This window comes from Hevea brasiliensis, chromosome 8, assembly GCF_030052815.1.
Source record: "Hevea brasiliensis isolate MT/VB/25A 57/8 chromosome 8, ASM3005281v1, whole genome shotgun sequence".
In the NCBI taxonomy this organism is placed as follows: Eukaryota; Viridiplantae; Streptophyta; class Magnoliopsida; order Malpighiales; family Euphorbiaceae; genus Hevea; species Hevea brasiliensis.
The window spans coordinates 65,544,395-65,565,228 of NC_079500.1; positions in this window are offsets into that span (position 1 = coordinate 65,544,395).

Below are 20,834 nucleotides of genomic sequence, written 5' to 3' on the forward strand. Positions count from 1 at the left end.
TCGAAATTATTATTTATTTGGGGTTTCGAAAATTTTAAAGGAAATCCGGCAGAGTACCGGCGAAAAATGGAGAAAACAGTTCTTCGGAACCTGTTTAAAAACACTTCCAAATAATTTCCAAACAATCCCAACCTCAATTTATCAACAAATTCTCAACATTAAGATCTCAACAACATTTCAATTCCAGTTCTCAATCACCCATCACATGTGATGATCACATATAAATCACAAGTAAACATTTACATTTCCATTCACAAGCACAATTTTCATAATTTACATAAACATCAATATACATTGCACAAGTTTAATTACATATGAGAAAACAAAATTAAGTTACAAAATGTCAAAATGACACCTAGTGTCCTACCAATGCACAGCAGAAGTTGAGGTGACACGGACATCGAGCGAAGCTAGGATGGACTCACCGGTCTATGGTCTCACGAGCTCACGGTCGGTATCTCGATGCAGCGTGGCAAAGCAACGCGCTAAGCAATAATGCTTAGTGGTGCAATAATATAATAAAAGAAAATAGCAAGAATTTAAATGTGTAGTGAATGTATATGTTTCATTTGCTTGGTATTTGTATATTATTTACTTTGTCCACTTTTATTCATTTGGTTGCCCCAAGTAACCTACACTAGACAACTGGACTGGATAACGGGTAAACTGGCACTGGGTATCTAATACCTCGGGCCGTCACACCATCGGTCGCATATGCATCACCCGGTGTGCAATGCGACTACCAAGTAGAATAATCTCAGGCACAAGGCCAAGTCTCAGTACAAAGTCAGAATGGCTAAAAGCCATGAAATCACGGAATGGCTTATTGCCATGTGCAGTACTGCTAACTGAACCCTATTGGCATGCCAAACTATCCAAACCAATCTTGTTAGGTATATTAGGGCATTTGAAACTTTTAAATTCTTCAATTTGTGAATTTCATGTTTTGGTGTTACTATTCACCTCATTGGTCAACAAAAATGTTGACTTTTGGATAGAAAATATGTACATTGACTTTGGCACTCCCAACATACCACATTTTGTGTTTAAAACTTGTTGGCATTAAGTGTTAATACCATTTCAAGTTTAAACCAACACAAGCAGAATTTTCAGTTTTGATGAGTCAACTTCACTGTTCCATTGGACACTGTTACTGTGAGAATTTGAAGAAATGTAAAACATGAAAGTTGTTCCTTATTTTATCTAGTTGAATTTTTTTTTGAATCACTGCATTTGGAGTTTTGTAGCTCTAGATATGGTCCAAAAACCACAGCTGGCCGAATTTTCCATTCTGCAGAAATTACCATATCTACAGTGCATGAACAGTGACTGGAACCACTTGTTTGGATGGGTTCTGGCCATAATTTGGGGTAGGTTCCTTCATGAAAGTTGTTTGTCTATGTCTTAACTTGTTACTGTAAAAATTTGAGGTCAATTGACCAAATCTACAGTGAGTTATGGCCAAATGAACAGTTACTGTTCATTTAGTCAATTCTGCAGAATCAGTGCAGGGTGTCCGGATTGGGGCCAAGTTTTGGTCCTCTTGCTTTGGTCTTTTGGGCATAGTTTCTTCAGAAAAAATGTGCCATTATAAGCCTAGTTTCATGTTCAATTTGCCAAACACCAATTGGACTAACACAGCCCAAGTTATGGCAGTGCAAATGGACTGAATTTTCAGTCCTATCTTTCTTGTCCTAGGGCAGCCTGCAACCTCACTTTGGAATCCTATTTTTCAGTCCCTTTGTTGGTCAAATTACCTAAAATGGTCACTAATTGACCCTTAAAATGCTCTCTAATAATTTCCTAAGCCAAGTCACATTTTCACCTTTCCAAACCCTAATTCAAATTCATGGTTTATGCCATGTATCTTAGTAGCTACCAATGCATTGCTCATATGTTTATCACTTCAACATGGTTTCTATTTCACTCTAAGCTCATCAAAACACTTCCCCCTATTCCATAGCTAGGGCAGCCGAAATTCAAGATGTTATACACATAAGTTTTTGTTAATTTAAATCACAATTCTTACTAGTTTTAAGTCCCAAACCATGAAAATAAAGAGTTTAATGGATATAGGTGCACTAACCTCAAGTGGCAGAATTTTTCCAAGCCCCAAACTTCAATTTCTTTCCTCTTGTTGGCTGCCAAAAGCTTGTTTAAGATGTGGGGTAAAGCTTTAATGAAGAGAAGTTAGGGTTTTGTGGTGTAAACAAGGGAAAAATCAAGCTTTTGATTGAAGATTAATGGAGGGAGAAAGGATAGGGATTTCGGCTGGAATGGGAAAGGGGGTGGCTGGTGGTTTTTCTTTTATTTCTTAGTCTCAATTATCTCTTTTAATAGTTAGTCAAAGGATGGCTTAATTGTGATTGGTCATAATTTCTTAATGACATCACCATGATGTCATAAATAAGCTTTTCTTTGATTTTTCTTTTCTTTTCATCACTACTCAAGTTCAATTTAATTTCTAGTAATGTTTATTCATATTTTATGTCATAATAATTATTTATTCAACTGGACAAGTCGGCCAAAAATCACCTCTGAAGGCGAAATGACCAAAATGCCCTCCGTTTGGCTGAACGGGTCAAAATTGTCTGTACCGATTGAAAAATTTTTTTAGGTATTTTCTTGGCATTCTAATGCCATGGGAACCTCAATAACCCTTTTCTGGAGTCCCAAAAATTATTTTATAATTTTTCCCCCGAGTCTAGGGCTCCTCGTTGCGAGAACCCGCAATTTCCCTCTGGTTACCCATCGCTAGGGCACCGGCTCGTTTGACTTGGTTGTATTTTATTTCTAAAATTTTTACTAAATTTTTCTTATTAATATTTGAGTTAATTATGGTCCCTGACTTTAATTTAAATATTTTTCCAGACATTCTAGCTGTCCGAACCGACACCAGTCACCGGAACAGTAGGATGTACGGAGTAGTTACCGGGAGGGTGTTACATCTTCGCACTGAAGATATGGAGGTATTACTTGTATGGTGAGAAGTGCTACATTTACACAGACCACAAAAGTCTGAAATATTTGCCAACTCAGAAGGAGCTCAACCTTAGACAGAGGCGATGGATTGAGTTCCTGAAGGACTATGATTGTGTGATTGACTATCATCCTGGGAAGGCAAATGTAGTTGCTGATGCTTTGAGCAGAAAGTCCATCACAGCTTTGAGATCATTGAATGCCCGTCTAACTTTGATTCGAGATGGAGCTATTTTGGCTAAGTTGCAAGTGAGGCCAAACCTGCTACAGCAGATTTTAGATGGGAAAAAGGCAGATGAAAAGTTAATGGCTATTATGAGCAAAATCTCAGAGGGAAAAGCAACTAACTATGAGATGAAAGCAGATGGGTGTCTGTATTACAAAGGAAGACTGTGTGTACCAGATGATAGGGAATTGAAGGCCAGTATTTTGAAAGAGGAACACACCAGTGTATATGCTATGCACCCAGGAAGTACAAATATGTATCATGATCTGAAGCTTCAGTATTGGTGGCCTGGTATGAAGAAGGACATAGTTGACTATGTGACTAAATGCTTGACATGTCAGCAAGTCAAGGCAAAACATCAAGTTCTATCGGGTTTGCTACAGCCTATACGCATACCTGAATGGAAATGGGATCGGGTCACCACGGATTTCGTAAGTGGTCTACCTCTCACCCAGAAGAAACATGATGCAGTATGGGTGATAGTAGATAGATTGACAAAGTCAGCACACTTTACGCGATTAGAATCGACTACTAATCGGAGAAGTTAGCGAGTGTATATCAGTGAGATAGTTAGACTGCATGGAATTCCACTTTCCATCATATCTGATCGAGACCCAAGGTTTACATCGAGATTTTGGAAGAAGTTGCATGAATCCTTGGGTACACAACTCCACTTCAGCACAGCCTTCCATCCTCAAATGGATGGACAATCAGAAAGAGTAATCCAGGTAAACAATTGAAACCAATGGAATTGATACAAATATTGAATTGAAATGATAACAATAACATGAAATATATGTCAGGTTCTTGAAGATATGCTGAGGAGTTGTGTCATTGAGTTTGAGGGAAGTTGGGATAGATACCTCCCACTGGCAGAATTTGCATACAACAATAGCTACCAAGCTAGCATCCGAATGGCTCCATATGAAGCACTGTATGGGAGGAAATGTAGAACTCCAGTGTGCTGGACTGAATTGGGCGAAGACAAACTAGTAGGGCCAGACCTGGTGAAACAGACTGAGGAGAAGGTAAAACTAATCAAAGCTAATATGAAGGTTGCCTCAGATAAACAGAAATCCTATGCCGACTTAAAGAGAAAAGAAATAGAATATGCGGTTGGTGACAAAGTATTCCTCAAGGTGTCACCATGGAAGAAAGTATTGAGGTTTGGAAGGAAAGGTAAGTTAAGCCCTAGGTTCATTGGCCCATATGAAGTCATTGAACGTGTGGGTCCAGTGGCAAAAATATGGTATACTCAATATACCCGGCGGAATCCCAAAATGTAGCACAAGTAGCCTACACAGCTGCTCTATCTGTCTGTCTACCTGCGACAGCAATGAAAAAGCTATCGCTGAGCCAATGTCTTAGTGGTGCACAACATTAAGAAAATGAAATTTAAAACCACAAACCATAAATCATATAAAGTGTGGATACATAAAATCATAGTTAAATTCAAAAGACAGTGAATGTCATAAAGAATTAAACTCCATTTCACAATATCACAATAAATATCAATAAATCACACACACAGCTTAATCATGTTTCCAAAGTCCAATTCGTCCCAAAAGCCAATGGCTAATGAGGAATAACATAGCTAGCTAGCAATTATATGAGTACTCATCCTATTCGTCCTCAATTGGCACACACCTAAGCACTTCAGCCACAGAGGAAATTCAAAGCCAATTCATCCCACTAGACAAGCTAGTGAGGAATTCAATCAATATACATGATAGCTGTGATTTCAAACCATTTGCAATATTTTTCAAGCAATAAGTATCCATCAAATTGTAACACCCTCTCTGCAGCAACTCCATACATTATATTGTTCTGGTGACCAGTGTCGGTCCGGACAGCTAGAACGTCCGGAAAAATATTTAAACTCAAGTGAGGAACCATAATTAACTCAAATATTAATAAGAAAAATTTAGAAAAAAATTTAGAAATAAAATACAATCAAGTTAAATGAGCCGGTGCCCTAGCGATGGGTAACCTAGTGGAAAGTTGCGGTTCTCGCAACTAGGAGCCCTAGTGTAACACCCTCCCGGTAACTACTCCATACATCCTACTGTTCCGGTGACCAGTGTCGGTCCGGACAGCTAGAACGTTCGGAAAAATATTTAAACTAAAGTGAGGAACCATAATCAACTCAAATATTGATAAGAAAAATTTAGTAAAAATTTTAGAAATAAAATACAAACAAGTTAAACGAGTCGGTGCCCTAGCGATGGGTAACCCAGAGGGAAGTTGCGGTTCTCGCAACTAAGAGCCCTAGACCCGAGGAAAAAATTATAAAATAATTTTTGGGACTCCAGAGAAGGGTTATTGAGGTTCCCATGGCATTAGAATGCAAAGAAAATACCTAGAAAAATTTTTTCAATCGGTACAGACAATTTTGACCCGTTAAGCCAAACGGAGGGCATTTTGGTCATTTCGCCTTCAGAGGTGATTTTTGGCCGACTTGTCCTGTTGAGTAAATAATTAATATGACATAAAATATGAATAAACATTACTAGAAATTAAATTAAAAATGAGTAGTGAAGAAAAGAAAAGAAAATGAGGAAAAAGTCTTATTTATGACATCATGATGATGTCATTTAAAAGCTATAACCAATTATAATTAAACAACCAATTCATTAACTAATAAATGAGATAAATGAAGACCAAAATCATCAAAAAGCCAGCATGCCCTTTCCTCCATTGACACCAAAATCATCATCCCCTTTCCTCAAGTGCAGCCGAAACCCTTGCATGCCCAAACCTCCATTGACAACTTCAATCAAAGCTCAATTTCCCTCTTTATTTCACCTTAAACCCTAGACACCTTTCACCAAAAACTTGTCTATACCTCTTGGGAAGTGTTTGGCAGCCAAGAAAAGGAAAGAAAGTGAAGTTTTGAGCTTAGGAAAAATCTGCCTACAAGAGGTTAGTGCACCTATCCATTTAAAACTCTTATTTTCTATGTTAGGGACTTGAAATCAACATGAACTTGTGACTTAAATGAACAAAAGTTAAGTGTATATAGCCCATGGATTTCGGCTGCCCCTAAGTAAGGAACAAGATTGAGTGTTTTGATGGACTTGGAGTGCACTAGAGATTATGTTTAAAGTATGTAAATATAAGTATAATGGATTAGTTAGTTAATTAAAGCATGTTGTGAAAACTCATATGGGAATTAGGGTTTTGAGAAGTGAAAATTTGGCTTGGCTTAGGAAATTGTTAGAGAACATTTTAATGGTCAATTAGTGACCATTTTAGGTAAGTTGACCATAATTTCGACTGAAATATAGCATGGCAAAGTGAATGAGTATGCTGCCTAGGGACAGCAGCAAGGGTGGCTGTGATTCCAGCCCACTTAGATAGCCATAACTTTGGCTGTGTAGGTCCAATTGGTGTTTGGCCAATTGGACATGAAACTAGGCTCATAATGGCACATTTTTACTGAAGAAACCATGCCCAAAAGACCAAAGCAAGAGGACCAAAAGTTGGCCCCAATCAGGATACCCTGCAACAGCACCTGCAGAAATGACCAAATGAACAGTAACTGTTCATTTGGCCATAACTCACTGTAGATATGGTCAATTGACCTGACATTTTTACAGCAACAAGATAAGACATAGAAAAACAACTTTCATGAAGAAACCTACCCCAAAATATGACCAGAACCTATTCAACAAGGCAGTGGCAGTCATTGTTTATGGTACTGTAGATTTGGTAATTCTGCAGTTTTGACAATCCGGCCAGCTGTGGTTTTTGGACCATATCTGGAGCTACAAAACTCCAAATGGAGTGATTCAAAAAAAGAAATTCAATTAGAAAAAATAAGGAACAACTTTTATGTTTACCAATTCCTTAAATTTCCACTGTAACAGTCCCTAATGGAACAGTAAAGTTATGGTACAAAATCTGAAAATTCTGCTCCTTTGATTTAATGCTTAGAAATGGTATTAATACTTAATGCCAACAAGTTTTAAATGCAAAATGTGGTATGTTGGGAGTGCCAAAACCAATGTACCTATTTTCTACCTAAAAGTCAACATTTTTGTTGACCAATGAGGTGAATAGTGATACCAAAACTTGAAATTCACAAATTGAAGAATTTAAAAGTTTCAAATGCCCTAGTATACCTAACAAGATTGGTTTGGATAGTTTGGCATGCCAATAGGGTTCAGTTAGCAGTACTGCACATGGCAATATGCCATTCTGTGATTTTATGGCTTTTAGCCATTCTGACCTTGTATTGAGATTTGGCCTTGTGCCTGATGTTATCACAGCTTGTTAGCTGTTCTGTTGCACACCGGGAGATGCATATGTGACCGATGGTGTGACGGCCCGAGGTACTTGATACCCAGTGCCAGTTTACCCGTTTATCCAGTCCAGTCATCTAGTGTAGGTTACTTGGGCAAACAAATGAATGAAAGTGGACAAAGTTAATGATATACAAATTCAAAACAAATAAAACATATACATTCACTACATATTTATTTTCTGCTATTTTCTTTTATTTTATTATTGCACCACTAAGCATTATTGCTTAGCGCGTTGCTTTTGCCACGTGTAGGTACTGGAGATACTGATCGTGAGCCCAGTAGACCGCAGACTGGGTGAGTCCATCCAGCAGTTCTGCATAGTGTCCGTGTCACCTCATCACCTGCAGTGCATTGGTAGGACACTAGGTGTCATTTTGTCATTTTGTAACTAAATTTTTATTTTCTCATATGTATTTAGAATTATGTAATGTGTTTTGATGTTCATGTAAATTATGAAAATTGTATTTGTGAATGGAAAAGTAAATATCTAATTGTGATTTATACTTGATTATCACATGTGATGGATGATTGAGAACTGAAATTGAGAAATGTTGTTGAGATTTTGATATTGGAGTTTGAGATGATGAGACATGAATATTGGAAGTGTTTTTCACAGGTTCCGAAGAATTGTTTTCTCCATTTTTAGCCGGTACTCTGCCGGATTTTCTTTAAAATTTTCGGAACCTCAAATAAATAATAATTTTGATAAATGGCTTAAATAAATTATATTTCATAACTAAATCCATAACTATGACAACAGTTAATTAAGGTAAAAATAGAGTGTGCCGGTACACCGTGTGACATATCTTACTCGGATATACTGTAGCCGGGTAAGGGGTGTCACAGCTACACCCGGGGAAAAATTCATAAAATAATTTTTGGGACTCCAGAGAAGGGTCATTGAGGTTCCTATGGCATTAGAATGCCAAGAAAATATTTAGAAAAATTTTTCAATCGGTACAGACAATTTTGGCCCGTTAAGCCAAACGGAGGGCATTTTGGTCATTTCATCTTCAAAGATGATTTTTGGCTAACTTGTCCAGTTAAGTAAATAATTATTATGACATAAAATGTGAATAAATATTACTAAAAATTGAATTGAAAATGAGTAGAGAAGAAAAGAAAAAAAAATGAATTAAATGGGAATTATGACATCACATGATGTCATTAACATACCCCCACCCAATCACCATTTGACAAACTAATAAAAAGAGATAAAAATGAACTTAAAATGAGATAAAAAGCAAAACAAACCAGCAGTTTCCTTCTTCATACGGGCTAAAACAAGAGAGAAAGAGAAAGAGAAAAAAAAGAAAAAAAGACCTCCATGAAAGCTCTTACTCAAGCTTTATTTTCCCTAAGCTTTCCACCCCAAAACCCTAAACTTCCTTCACAAAAAATTATCTCTAAACCTTGAGGAAGCTTTAAGTAGCAGAAAATTAAAGAGAGATTGAAGTTTTAACAAGCCAAGAAAGTGGTCAAAAGAGGTTAGTGTCCAAACTCTTACTATTTTTACTTAATTCATGCTTAATGCCATGAGATAAGTAGAAAATGTAAGAAAAACAAAATAAAAATTATGAGTATTTATTTCCTATAATTTTGGCAGCTTAGGGTTGATTAGGGTTGATGAGTTTGCTTGAAGTAAAGTGGTTCATAGGCTACCCTTGGTATTAAATGATTAATTGAACCTAATTGTGTAAGTGAAATACAAAGTTTAGGCATGTATGAACATGGAAAATGTGGACAATTAACAATAATAGGGTTTGCTCATGTAATGATGAAAGTGAGTTTTAATGGTCAATTAGTGACCATTTGGTTATTGGTAAACAAGAAGTGAAGTGTGTTTAGTGATGGGATTTAGGTTGAGTGTGGCTGCCCATGGTGACCTGCAGAATTGGACATGAGTCCAGCAGGTTTGGGCAGCCATAACTTGAATTGTAGAGGTTCAATTGGTGTTTGGCCAATTGCACATGAAACTAGACACAAAATGGCACAACTTTGGTGAAGAAACCATGCCCATAAGACCAAACCAAGTGGACCAAAACCTTGCTCAAATCCGGGTGACCTACAGGCTGTTTCTGCAGAATGACCAAATGAACAGTGATTGTTCATTTGGTCATAACTCAATGTAGAAAGGTTCAATTGACCTGAAATTTTACCAAAAACAAGCTGAGATACAGATCAACAACTTTCATTAAGAAACCTACCCCAAATTATGACCAGCACCTATCCAGCAATTGAGTTACAATCAATGTTCACTGCACTGTAGATATGGTCAGCCCTGAAAATTTTTAATCTAGCCAGTTGTTGTTTTTGGACTATAACTTGAGCTACAAAACTCAAAATGGAGTGATTCAAAAAAGGAAATTCAACTAGACAAAATAAGGAACAACTTTCATGTTGATCATTTTTCCAAATTCCTACTGCAACAGTAACTAATAAAACAGTAAAGCCAAAGCTTGAAAACAGAAAATTCTATCCAATTCACATTAAGCATAGAGATGGTATTGGCAACCAATGCCAACAAGTTTAAAATGCAAAATGTGGTATATTGATGATATTTAAACTAATTTACCTATTGCCAATGCAAAAGTCAACATTTTGGTTGACCAATGAAATGGATAGTAATCATAAAAATTCAATTTCAAAGAATTACATAAATAAAAAGTGTTAAATGCCCTAGTAGGCCTAATGTGATTGGTTTGGATAGGTTAGCATGCCAATAGGGTTCTGTTAGTAGTACTGCATATGGCTTCATGCCATTCTGTATTTCATGGCTTCCCATGCCATTCTGTGACATAATAGCCTTTGGCTATGATATTGAGTTGTTATACTCGGGTTTAATCCCTGATAATTATCATAGCTTATTAGCTGTTCTGTTGCACACCGGGAGACACAGTGTGACCGATGATTTGATGGTCTGAGGTACTTACTATCCAGTACTAGTTTACCCGTTTATCCAGTCCAGTCAACTAGTATAGGTTACTCGTGCAGTATTAATAAATCTTACCAAATTTCAATTGAATAATATTGCAATAAACATTTGAGACTTAGTTCACCCAAAAATGTAAATATACATTTTGTACACATGTTTTTCATTTTATTTTATTTTATATTGTCACCAATAAGCAGAATTGCTTAGCGCGTCACTTTTGCCACGCGCAGGCACTGGAGACATAGCTGGGGAGTCCAGCAGGCCTCATACAGGGTGAGCCTTCATATCTGCACTCAGAGTTCAGAGTCACCTCACATTGCAGTGCATTTGGTAGGACATTAGGCCACTTTGATATTTTGATATTTTGTATTTTGTAACATTCTGTAATGTATATTATAAATTCATGTAATCAAGCTTTTGATGTAAGTATCTATGAAATATGTTCAGCAATAAATTGAGCATTTTTCATTGAGTTGACTGTGTTTTGAATTGAATTGAATTTTGAGATACTAAAGTGAATTGAGAAATTGTTGAGTATATATTGGAGGTTGATTGAGAATAATGTGATGATATTATTGGGAGTGTTTTTAACAGGTTCAGAAGAACTGTTTTTCCAATTTATAGCCGGCACTCTGCTGGATTTTCTATAAAATTTGCGGAAAAATTTAGTTTTATAAAAAATTATAAATAAATGAATTAAAAAGCATTAATTGAAATTGAAACATGAATTGGTGTCCCGACACACTGAGTGGCATAACTTGCTGGGCTATACTGTAGACGGGTAAGGGGTGTCACATTTAGGGGTATCGGAGCACGGTTTAGGCGTTTCTAGGCCTAGATTGAGTCCATACCATGCATTGCATTTGTAAGAGTCAAGGTGACACTAATGCGGATCTGTTTGTCTTTGTTATTTTGAATAGGATATGGACCCTACATCACAGAGGGCAGTTGAGGAGGAAGTGGAGAGTCATGCTCCACCTGCAGCAGCTGAGACTGGGGGTAGGGGAGAACCTGCTCCACCAGCTCCATTAGAGCCTGCTTAACCTCCACAGGCCATGTTCCAGCAAATGGCCGAATTCTTCAAACAAGTGGCTAGGGTAATGCCAGCACCACCACCACCTCCACAACCGAAATCACACCTGGAAAGATTGAGAAAATTTGGAGTAGTGGACTTCTTTGGTAAGAGAGAAGATGATTCTATTGCAGCCGAAAATTGGTTGAACAGAGCAGGTAGAGTTTTAAAACAACTCCACTGCACTCCAGAGCAAAACCTAGAAGCTGCCATATCTCTGTTACAAAACGATGCATATGAATGGTGGGATACGGTGTCTAGTGAAGTACAGCCAGAAGTAATAAATTGGGACTTCTTCCTCTCCGAATTCAAGAAGAAATATGTGGGTAGTGTATACCTGGAAGAGAGAAGAAGAGAGTTCATTAACCTGAGGCAGAGACAGCTGACAGTGGCCGAGTATGAAAAGGAGTTTGTCAGATTAAGCCGCTATGGAAGGGAGATAGTCCCTAATGAGGCCGAAAGGTGTAAGAGATTTGAAGAGGGATTAAATGACAACATAAAGATCATGATTATTGCCTTGGGAATCACAGACTTTACCGAGTTAGTGGAAGCTGCAATAAAAGTTGAAAAGGTTAGAATAAGTGAGCAGACTAGAAGAGAGAGACAGCAGAAGAGGGGCTCGGGTCAATCTAGTTCATCTCCTGCACCTGGGAAGAAGTTCAAAGGTCTACCTGCACAGAGTTCAGGTCAACCACAAGGTCAGGGTCAGTCTCAGAGGCCCAGGCCACAGTTTACCCCTAGGAGAGGTCAGTCCACACCATCAGTGGGCAGCTCTCCAGGGATGGGGTTCAGGGGACCAGCCCCAGCATCTTCTGCATGTCCACATTGTCTGAAATGGCATAAGGGGGAGTGTTGGAGAGTGACTGGTGCCTGCTTAAGGTGTGGGTCGACAGAGCATCAGTTGAGGAACTTTCCACGCAGAACTACTACAGCTACTCCAACACAAGCAGACAGACCTACTCCTGCACTACAAAGGGGTAGGAAATCTGGCAAATCTGACGCAGTGGGACCATCACAGAGGCCTGCATTTGAGCCAACAGAGAGGCTTGAGGGCAGACCACCTGCCAGCGCTTATGCCATGAGAGCTCAGGAGGAGCAAGATGCCCCAGACGTCATCAGGGGTACGTTCTCCCTCTACAATACATCTGTGCATGCATTGGTGGATCCAGGATCCACTCATTCATACATCTGCATCAACCTACCCGTGGAAAGGGGGATACTAGTAGGGGAGAGTGACCAAGACATTCTGGTCACTAATCTGTTGGGCCACAGTGTAGTGGTGAACAAAGTGTACAAGGGTAAGGATTCAGAAGTATGAATTCTCGGCAGATCTAATTGAGTTGCCCTTCCACGAGTTTGACGTGATTTTGGGAATGGACTGGTTGTCATGTCATCATGCAATAGTTGATTGTAAATTGAAGAGAATTTTTCTGAAAACTTCTGAGGGTAATGAGATCACTGTTGTGGGTAAAAGGACAGATTTCCTGTCCAATGTTATCTCAGCTACAGTTGCAAGAAGAATGATGAGAAAAGGCTGTGAAGCTTACCTAGCACACGTGGTTGATACTAGGCAAGCTAAGCCAAACCTGAATGATATACCCACAGTAAGAGACTTCCCAGATGTATTTCCTGAAGAGTTGCCTGGTTTACCACCAGAAAGGGAAGTCGAGTTTGCTATTGAGGTAATGCCGGGTAAAGCACCCATTTCCATTGCTCCTTATAGGATGGCACCCACTGAATTGAGGGAGTTGAAAACTCAGTTGCAAGAGTTGCTTGATTAGGGGTTCATACGCCCCAGGGTGTCACCATGGGGAGCTCCAGTGCTGTTTGTGAAAAAGAAGGATGGGACTTTGAGGCTATGCATCGATTACCGGCAGTTGAATAAAGTAACTGTGAAGAATAAATATCCATTGCCTAGAATTGATGATCTGTTTGATCAGTTGAAGGGAGTAGGAGTATTTTCTAAGATTGATCTCAGATCAGGGTATCATCAGTTGAGGGTGAGGGATGTAGATGTGCTAAAGACTGCATTCAGGACTCGGTATGGGCATTATAAGTTTCTGGTGATGCCCTTTGCCCTAACAAATGCACCAGCAGCATTCATGGACCTTATGAACCGTATCTTCCATCCATACCTAGATCGGTTCGTAGTGGTCTTTATTGATGATATTTTGGTGTATTCCAAGACCAGGGAAGAATATGATGAACATTTGAGGATTGTTCTGCAAACCCTGAGAGAAAAGAAGCTGTATGCTAAGTTGTCCAAGTGTGACTTCTGGTTGAATGAGATTGCATTCCTTGGACACATAGTGTCAGTTGATGGGATTAGAGTGGATCCCAAGAAAATAGAAGCAGTGATGGAATGGAAGCCTCCTAGAAATACAACTGAGGTCAGATGTTTCTTGGGGCTAGCTGGGTATTACAGAAGATTTGTGAAGGGATTTTCCTTAATAGCTGCTCCAATGACCAAGTTGTTACACAAGAATGTCAGATTTAACTGGAATGACAAATGTCAGGTTTGTTTTGAGAGGTTAAAGGCTATGTTGACAGAGGCACCAGTGTTAACACAGTCAGTGTCGGGAAAGGACTTTGTGGTCTATAGTGATGCCTCATATAATGGGCTAGGGTGTGTATTGATGCAAGAGGGGAAAGTGGTCACCTATGCTTCCAGGCAGTTAAGGCCACATGAACAGAACTACCCTACTCATGACCTTGAGTTAGCAGCGATTATCTTCGCACTGAAGATATGGAGGCATTATTTATATGGTGAAAAATGCTACATCTATACAGACCACAAGAGCCCAAAATACTTGCCAACCTAGAAGGAGCTCAACCTCAGGTAGAGGCGATGGATTGAGTTCCTGAAGGACTATGATTGTGTGATTGATTATCATCCTGGGAAGGCAAATGTAGTTGCTGATGCTTTGAGCAGAAAATCCAACACAGCTTTGAGATCATTGAATGCCCGTCTATCTTTGGTTCGAGATGGAGCTATTTTGGCTGAGTTACAAGTGAGGCCAAACCTGCTACAACAGATTTTAGATGGGCAAAAGGCAGATGAAAAGTTAATGGCTATTATGAGCCAAATCTCAGGGGGAAAAGTAACTGACTATGAGGTAAAAGCAGATGGGTGTCTGTACTACAACGGAAGAGTATGTATACCAGATAATGGGGAATTAAAAGCCAGTATTCTGAAAGAGGCACATGCCAGTGTTTATGCTATACACCCAGGAAGTACAAAGATGTATCATGATATAAAGCTTCAGTATTGGTGGCCTGGTATGAAGAAGGACATAGCTGACTATGTGACTAAATGCTTGACATGTCAGCAAGTTAAGGCAGAACATCAAGTCCCATCAGGTTTGCTATAGCCTATATGCATACCTGAATGGAAATGGGATCGGGTGACCATGGATTTTGTGAGTGGTCTACCTCTCACCCAGAAGAAACATGATGCAGTATGGGTGATAGTAGATAGATTAACGAAGTCAGCACACTTTCTGCCAGTTAAGACTGACTACTCACTGGAGAAGTTAGCAGAATTGTATATCAGTGAGATAGTTAGATTACATGGAATTCCACTTTCCATCATATCTGATCGAGACCCAAGGTTTACATCGAGATTCTGGAAGAATTTGCATGAGTCATTGGGTACACAACTCCACTTCAGCACAGCTTTCCATCCTCAGACGGATGGGCAATCAGAAAGGGTAATCCAGGTAAATAATTAAAACCACTTAAACTAATACACATATTGAACTGAAATGGTAATAATAACATGAAATATATGTCAGGTCCTTGAGGATATGCTGAGGAGTTGTGTCATTGAGTTGGAGGGAAGTTGGGATAGATACCTCCCACTGACAGAATGTGCATATAACAATAGCTACCAAGCTAGCATCCAAATGGCCCCGTATGAAGCATTGTATGGGAGAAAATGTAGAACTCCAGTGTGCTAGATTGAATTGGGCGAAGATAAACTAGTAGGGTCAGACCTGGTGAAACAGACTAAGGAGAAGGTAAAACTAATCAAAGCCAATCTGAAGGTTGCCTCAGACAGACAGAAATCCTATGCCGACTTAAAGAGAAAAGAAATAGAATATGCGGTTGGTGATAAAGTGTTTCTCAAAGTATCACCGTGGAAGAAGGTACTGAGGTTTGGAAGAAAAGGTAAGTTAAGCCCTAGGTTCATTGGCCCATATAAAGTCATTGAACGTGTGGGTCCAGTGGCCTATAGGCTAGCTTTACCACCAGAGTGGGACAAGATCCACAATGTGTTCCACGTGTCTATGCTAAGAAAATACCGCTCAGATCCTTCACATGTCATCTCCATGGAAGAAATTGAAGTACAACCGGATTTGACATATGAAGAAGAACCCATAAAGATCCTGGCTCGGAAAGTGAAAGAGTTGAGGAATAAGCAGATTCCACTGGTGAAAGTGCTTTGGAGGCACCACAATACTGAAGAGGCAACATGGGAAAATGGAGAGACGATGAGGCAACAGTTCCCTCAACTGTTTGCATCAGGTAAATTTCGAGGACGAAATTTAAATTAGAGGGGAAGAGTTGTAACACCCTCTCTGTAGCAACTCCGTACATTATACTGTTCTGGTGACCAGTGTCGGTCCGGACAGCTAGAACGTCTGGAAAAATATTTAAACTCAAGTGAAGAACCATAATTAACTCAAATATTAATAAGAAAAATTTAGAAAAAATTTTAGAAATAAAATACAATCAAGTTAAATGAGCCGGTGCCCTAGCGATGGGTAACCTAGTGGGAATTTGCGGTTCTTGCAACTAGGAGCCCTAGACCTAGGGAAAAATTCATAAAATAATTTTTGGGACTCCAGAGAAGGGTCATTGAGGTTCCTATGGCATTAGAATGCCAAGAAAATATTTAGAAAAATTTTTCAATCGGTACAGATAATTTTGGCCTGTTAAGCCAAACGGAGGGCATTTTGGTCATTTCGTCTTCAGAGATGATTTTTGGCCGACTTGTCCAGTTAAGTAAATAATTATTATGGCATAAAATGTGAATAAATATTACTAAAAATTGAAATGAAAATGAGTAGAAAAGAAAAGAAAAAAAAAAAAACATTTAATCAATGGTACATTTACATTCCATTAATTTCCAAGCTTTAAATTTCATTTCACATTTACATATACTAAGTATACATCACCCAAACAATTTCCTACACAATATACATTTAATCAATCATTTAATTCACCATTTACAAGCACAAATAAACTGCCTTCAAGGTGTTTCCATGGCTGCCAAAAGTACACATTCCCATTCAACATCAAACCTCAAAAATTTCTTCATAAATCAAACACCCATAACATCCTTACAAACTTTAACAAAGCAACAATAAAAAACTCAAACTTACCTATGGATGAGACTTCTTAAGTCTTCACTAAAACTTCTTGAAATTGCTATAAAACTCTTCCTTGTGATGTGGGGATAAACTTTAATGAAGACAAGTAAAGAAAGTGTAGCTTGAAATGGGTGTAATGAACCATGCAAATGGGGCGGCCATGGGAGGTTTCTCAAGCTTCATTTGGCAATGGTGATTCTTATGGTTGAAGATGAAGTGTATAGTGGAGCAATCTCCCCACTTAAGATTAAATTTAGTCCATAGTGCTCCACTCACCAAATATAAATTATTTTATATGTTTAAATGTGATAATTAGTCAATTTACCCTCCATTTTTACTATTTACATTAGGTACCCCTAAATTAATTTTTCATTATATTTTCCAAGTGTAATATTATTTATTTTTTATGGAAATTTAGGTCAAAAGAAAACTCGGGGTGTCAAATGACCACAATGCCCCTGTTCGGGTTGCATTCCCGATTTTTCGGTAACACCGGGTTTTGTCCGTTTTTCGATTTCTCACTTTTCCTTGTACTAATTATTTAATTTTTCTTTGATATTTCTAATGATATTTATACTTTAATAAATATTTATTTGAGTCCTAAAATATTTTCCAGGGTTCCCCGCAGTCCAGGGCTAGTCAACGATCCACGCCGTGACTTCCCGATGCGGTCACCCATCGCTAGGGTTCTCGGCTCGCTTAACTTGATTGCATTTCTTTACTATTATTTTTTCTTTGTTTTTCTTATATTTTATTTTCTTGTATTTCATTATTTTATATCTCCTAACTCATATTGAAGTGTAGTTCTAAGCATCCTAGCTGTCCGGACAACACTGGTCACTGGAACAGTAGAACGCACTACCGAACATAGGGGTGTTACATACATACCTAACAACTTTAAAATCACATTTCATCAAATAATCTTCATGAATTCAAGCATTCCTCGTGACCTTCTCAAGGCTGCCAAAATGCTCCAATTTACTAAAGTTTCCCACACTTTCTTCAACTTCAAGATCAGTTGCTCAATCACCACATACACGTAATACACATTGGCTACAACATCTTATAACATTAATCAACATACTTTCCCATAATTTACATGTAAAAACAAGCTAAACATTTTAACTTTCATGGCTGCCAAAATGGTACATCACCAATAATTCATCAAACCTCAGAAATTCTTCTATAAATCAACTCACCACAACATCAACTTAAAGTTTAACAAAGAAAGGATGAAGAAATGGCCACTTACCTCTTATGGACTTCCTCAAAACTCTACCAAATTCCTTCTTTCTTGTTCCCTAAGTGCTGCCCAAGGTGTGGTGGTCAAGTTTAATGGAGAAACCTTAACCATTGGGAGCTTGGATCATGGATGCGTGGAGGTTGGAGCTTGGACGGCCATGGGAGAGTTTGGGAGCTTTTTGGTTCGGCCAAGGGAGAGTTTGAGGAAGAAGATGGCTTTGCAAAAGTTAGTGGAAGATGACAGATTTTTAATTAGTTTACAAAGTGCTTAGTGGTCCACTAATGTAGAAATAACATTAGTTTAATTCAACTTTCAATTATTCAAAGTTTTACCCCCTAATTTTCCTTATTTATATTTCTCATTTTCAATTTCATTTTTCATGGGGTTTTCACTATTTAATATCACTTTATTTTCATGGAAATTTAGGTCAAAAGGCAACTCGGGATGTCAATTGACTGCAATGCCCCTATTCGGGTTGCATTCCCGATTTTTTGATAACACTGAGTTTTGTCGGTTTCTTGATTTCTCGTTTTTCTTTGTACTAATTAATTAATTTTTATTTGACATTTCCTATGTCATTTATACTTCAATAGATGTTTATTTAAGTCTTAAAAATATTTTCCAGGGTTTTCCGCGGTCCTGGGCTAGTCAACGGTCCTCGCCGTAACTTCCTAGAGTTGTCACCCATCACTATGGTTTTCGACTCGTTTAACTTAGTTTCATTTTCTCTCTTTTATTTTTCCTTAATTTTTCTTGTATTTTCCTCTATTGTATTTCATTAGTTTATGTCTCCTCACTAACATTTATGTGTAGTTCTAGGCATTCTAGCTGTTCGGATAGACACTGGTCACCGGAACAGTAGAACTCACTACCGAACATAGGGGTGTTATAATTCTCTCCCCCCCCCCCCCCTTAAATAAATTTCATCTCAAAATTTTTACCTGGTTTCTGAACAGTTGTGGGTACTGTCTCCTCATGTCCTCTTCACATTCACAAGTAGCTTTCTGGCCTGTATGATGGTTCTACAGCACTTTTACCAGGGGTATCTGCTTATTCCTCAGCTGTTTCACCTTATGTGCCAGAATCTCTATAAGTTCTTCTTCATATGAAAGGTCTGGATTTACCTCAATCTCTTTAACTGATAAAACATGAGATGGATCAGATCTGTACCTCCTTAACATGGACACATGGAAGACACTGTGTATCCTTTCTAGCTTTGGAGGTAATGCCAACCGGTATGCCAAAGGACCCATTCTTTCCAGAACTTCATATGGTCCGATAAAGCGAGGACTCAGTTTCCCGTTTCTGCCAAATCTCATAATCCTCTTCCAAGGAGAAACTTTGAGGAATACCTTATCACCCACTGCATATTCAATATCTCTTCTTCATATGTTGTTGCCAGTGCTACATTGGCACCCATTCTTCTGGCGCTTTTATGGAATACCCGGGATGATATTGGTATACTGAATCGGGAAATTTCATATTTCCTTGGTGTTGCTTCTGGTGGTGTCCTTGGTGTTCTTGCATATCTGTACACCAGAGCTGATGAACCGCCACGCAAGTTTCTATTTCCATGGGTTCTGGGGGGATTTTTTATGAGTATCATCTGGTTCTACATTGTTGCGAATGAGCTTGTTGCTTTGCTTGTAGCATTAGGTATAATATTTGGAATTGATCCATCACTCCTTAGCTTAACTGTATTGGCATGGGGAAACTCGATGGGCGATTTGATGTCAAATTTTGGATTGGTGATGAATGGTGGAGACAGCGTGCAAATTGCAATGTCAGGGTGCTATGCAGGCCCTATGTTCAACACAATTGTTGGGTTGGGACTGTCAATGCTACTTGGAGCCTGGTCTAGGAGACCTAAATCTTATGAAGTTCCTGAAGATAGCAGTTTGTTTTATACAATGGGATTTCTTATGTCAGGGCTTATTTGGTCACTCATTGTGTTACCACGGAATGACATGCGCCCTAACAAGATGTTAGGAGTTGGTCTCATAACAATCTACTTAATGTTTCTAGCATTCCTTGAGTCTGATGCATGATGAATTTTTACCATTTTTGGCAGCCATGGACTTATGAGAGTTTTGATGATTTTTTTTAGATTAAAAGAGTATATAAGCTGTCCTTTGATATGAAATTAACACTTAGCACCTTATATTCTAAGTTAATGGAAAAATAGAGGAATTGAGAATTTAGGGTTTTGACCAAATTGAGGTTTTAATCCTATAATGGTGTAGGAACATTTTAATGGTCAATTAGTGACCATTTGGTTGTTGGTAAACAAGAAATGAAGTGTGTTTAGTGATGGGATTTAGGTTTAGTGTGGCTGCCCTAGGTGACCTGCAGAATTGGACATGAGTCCAGTAGGTTTGGGTGGCCATAACTTGAACTGTAGAGGTTCAATTGGTGCAAGGCCAATTGGAAATGAAACTAGATACATAATGGCACAACTTTGGTGAAGAAACCATGCCCATAAAACCAAACTAAGTGGACCAAAAGCTTGCCCCAATCCGGTTGACCTGTAGTCTATTTCTGCAGAATGACCAAATGAATAGTGATTGTTCATTTGGCCATAACTCAGTGTAGAATGGTCCAATTAACCTGAAATTTTACCAACAACAAGTTGAGATATAGACCAACAACTTTCATGGAGAAACCTAACCCAAATTATGACCAGAACCTATCCAACAA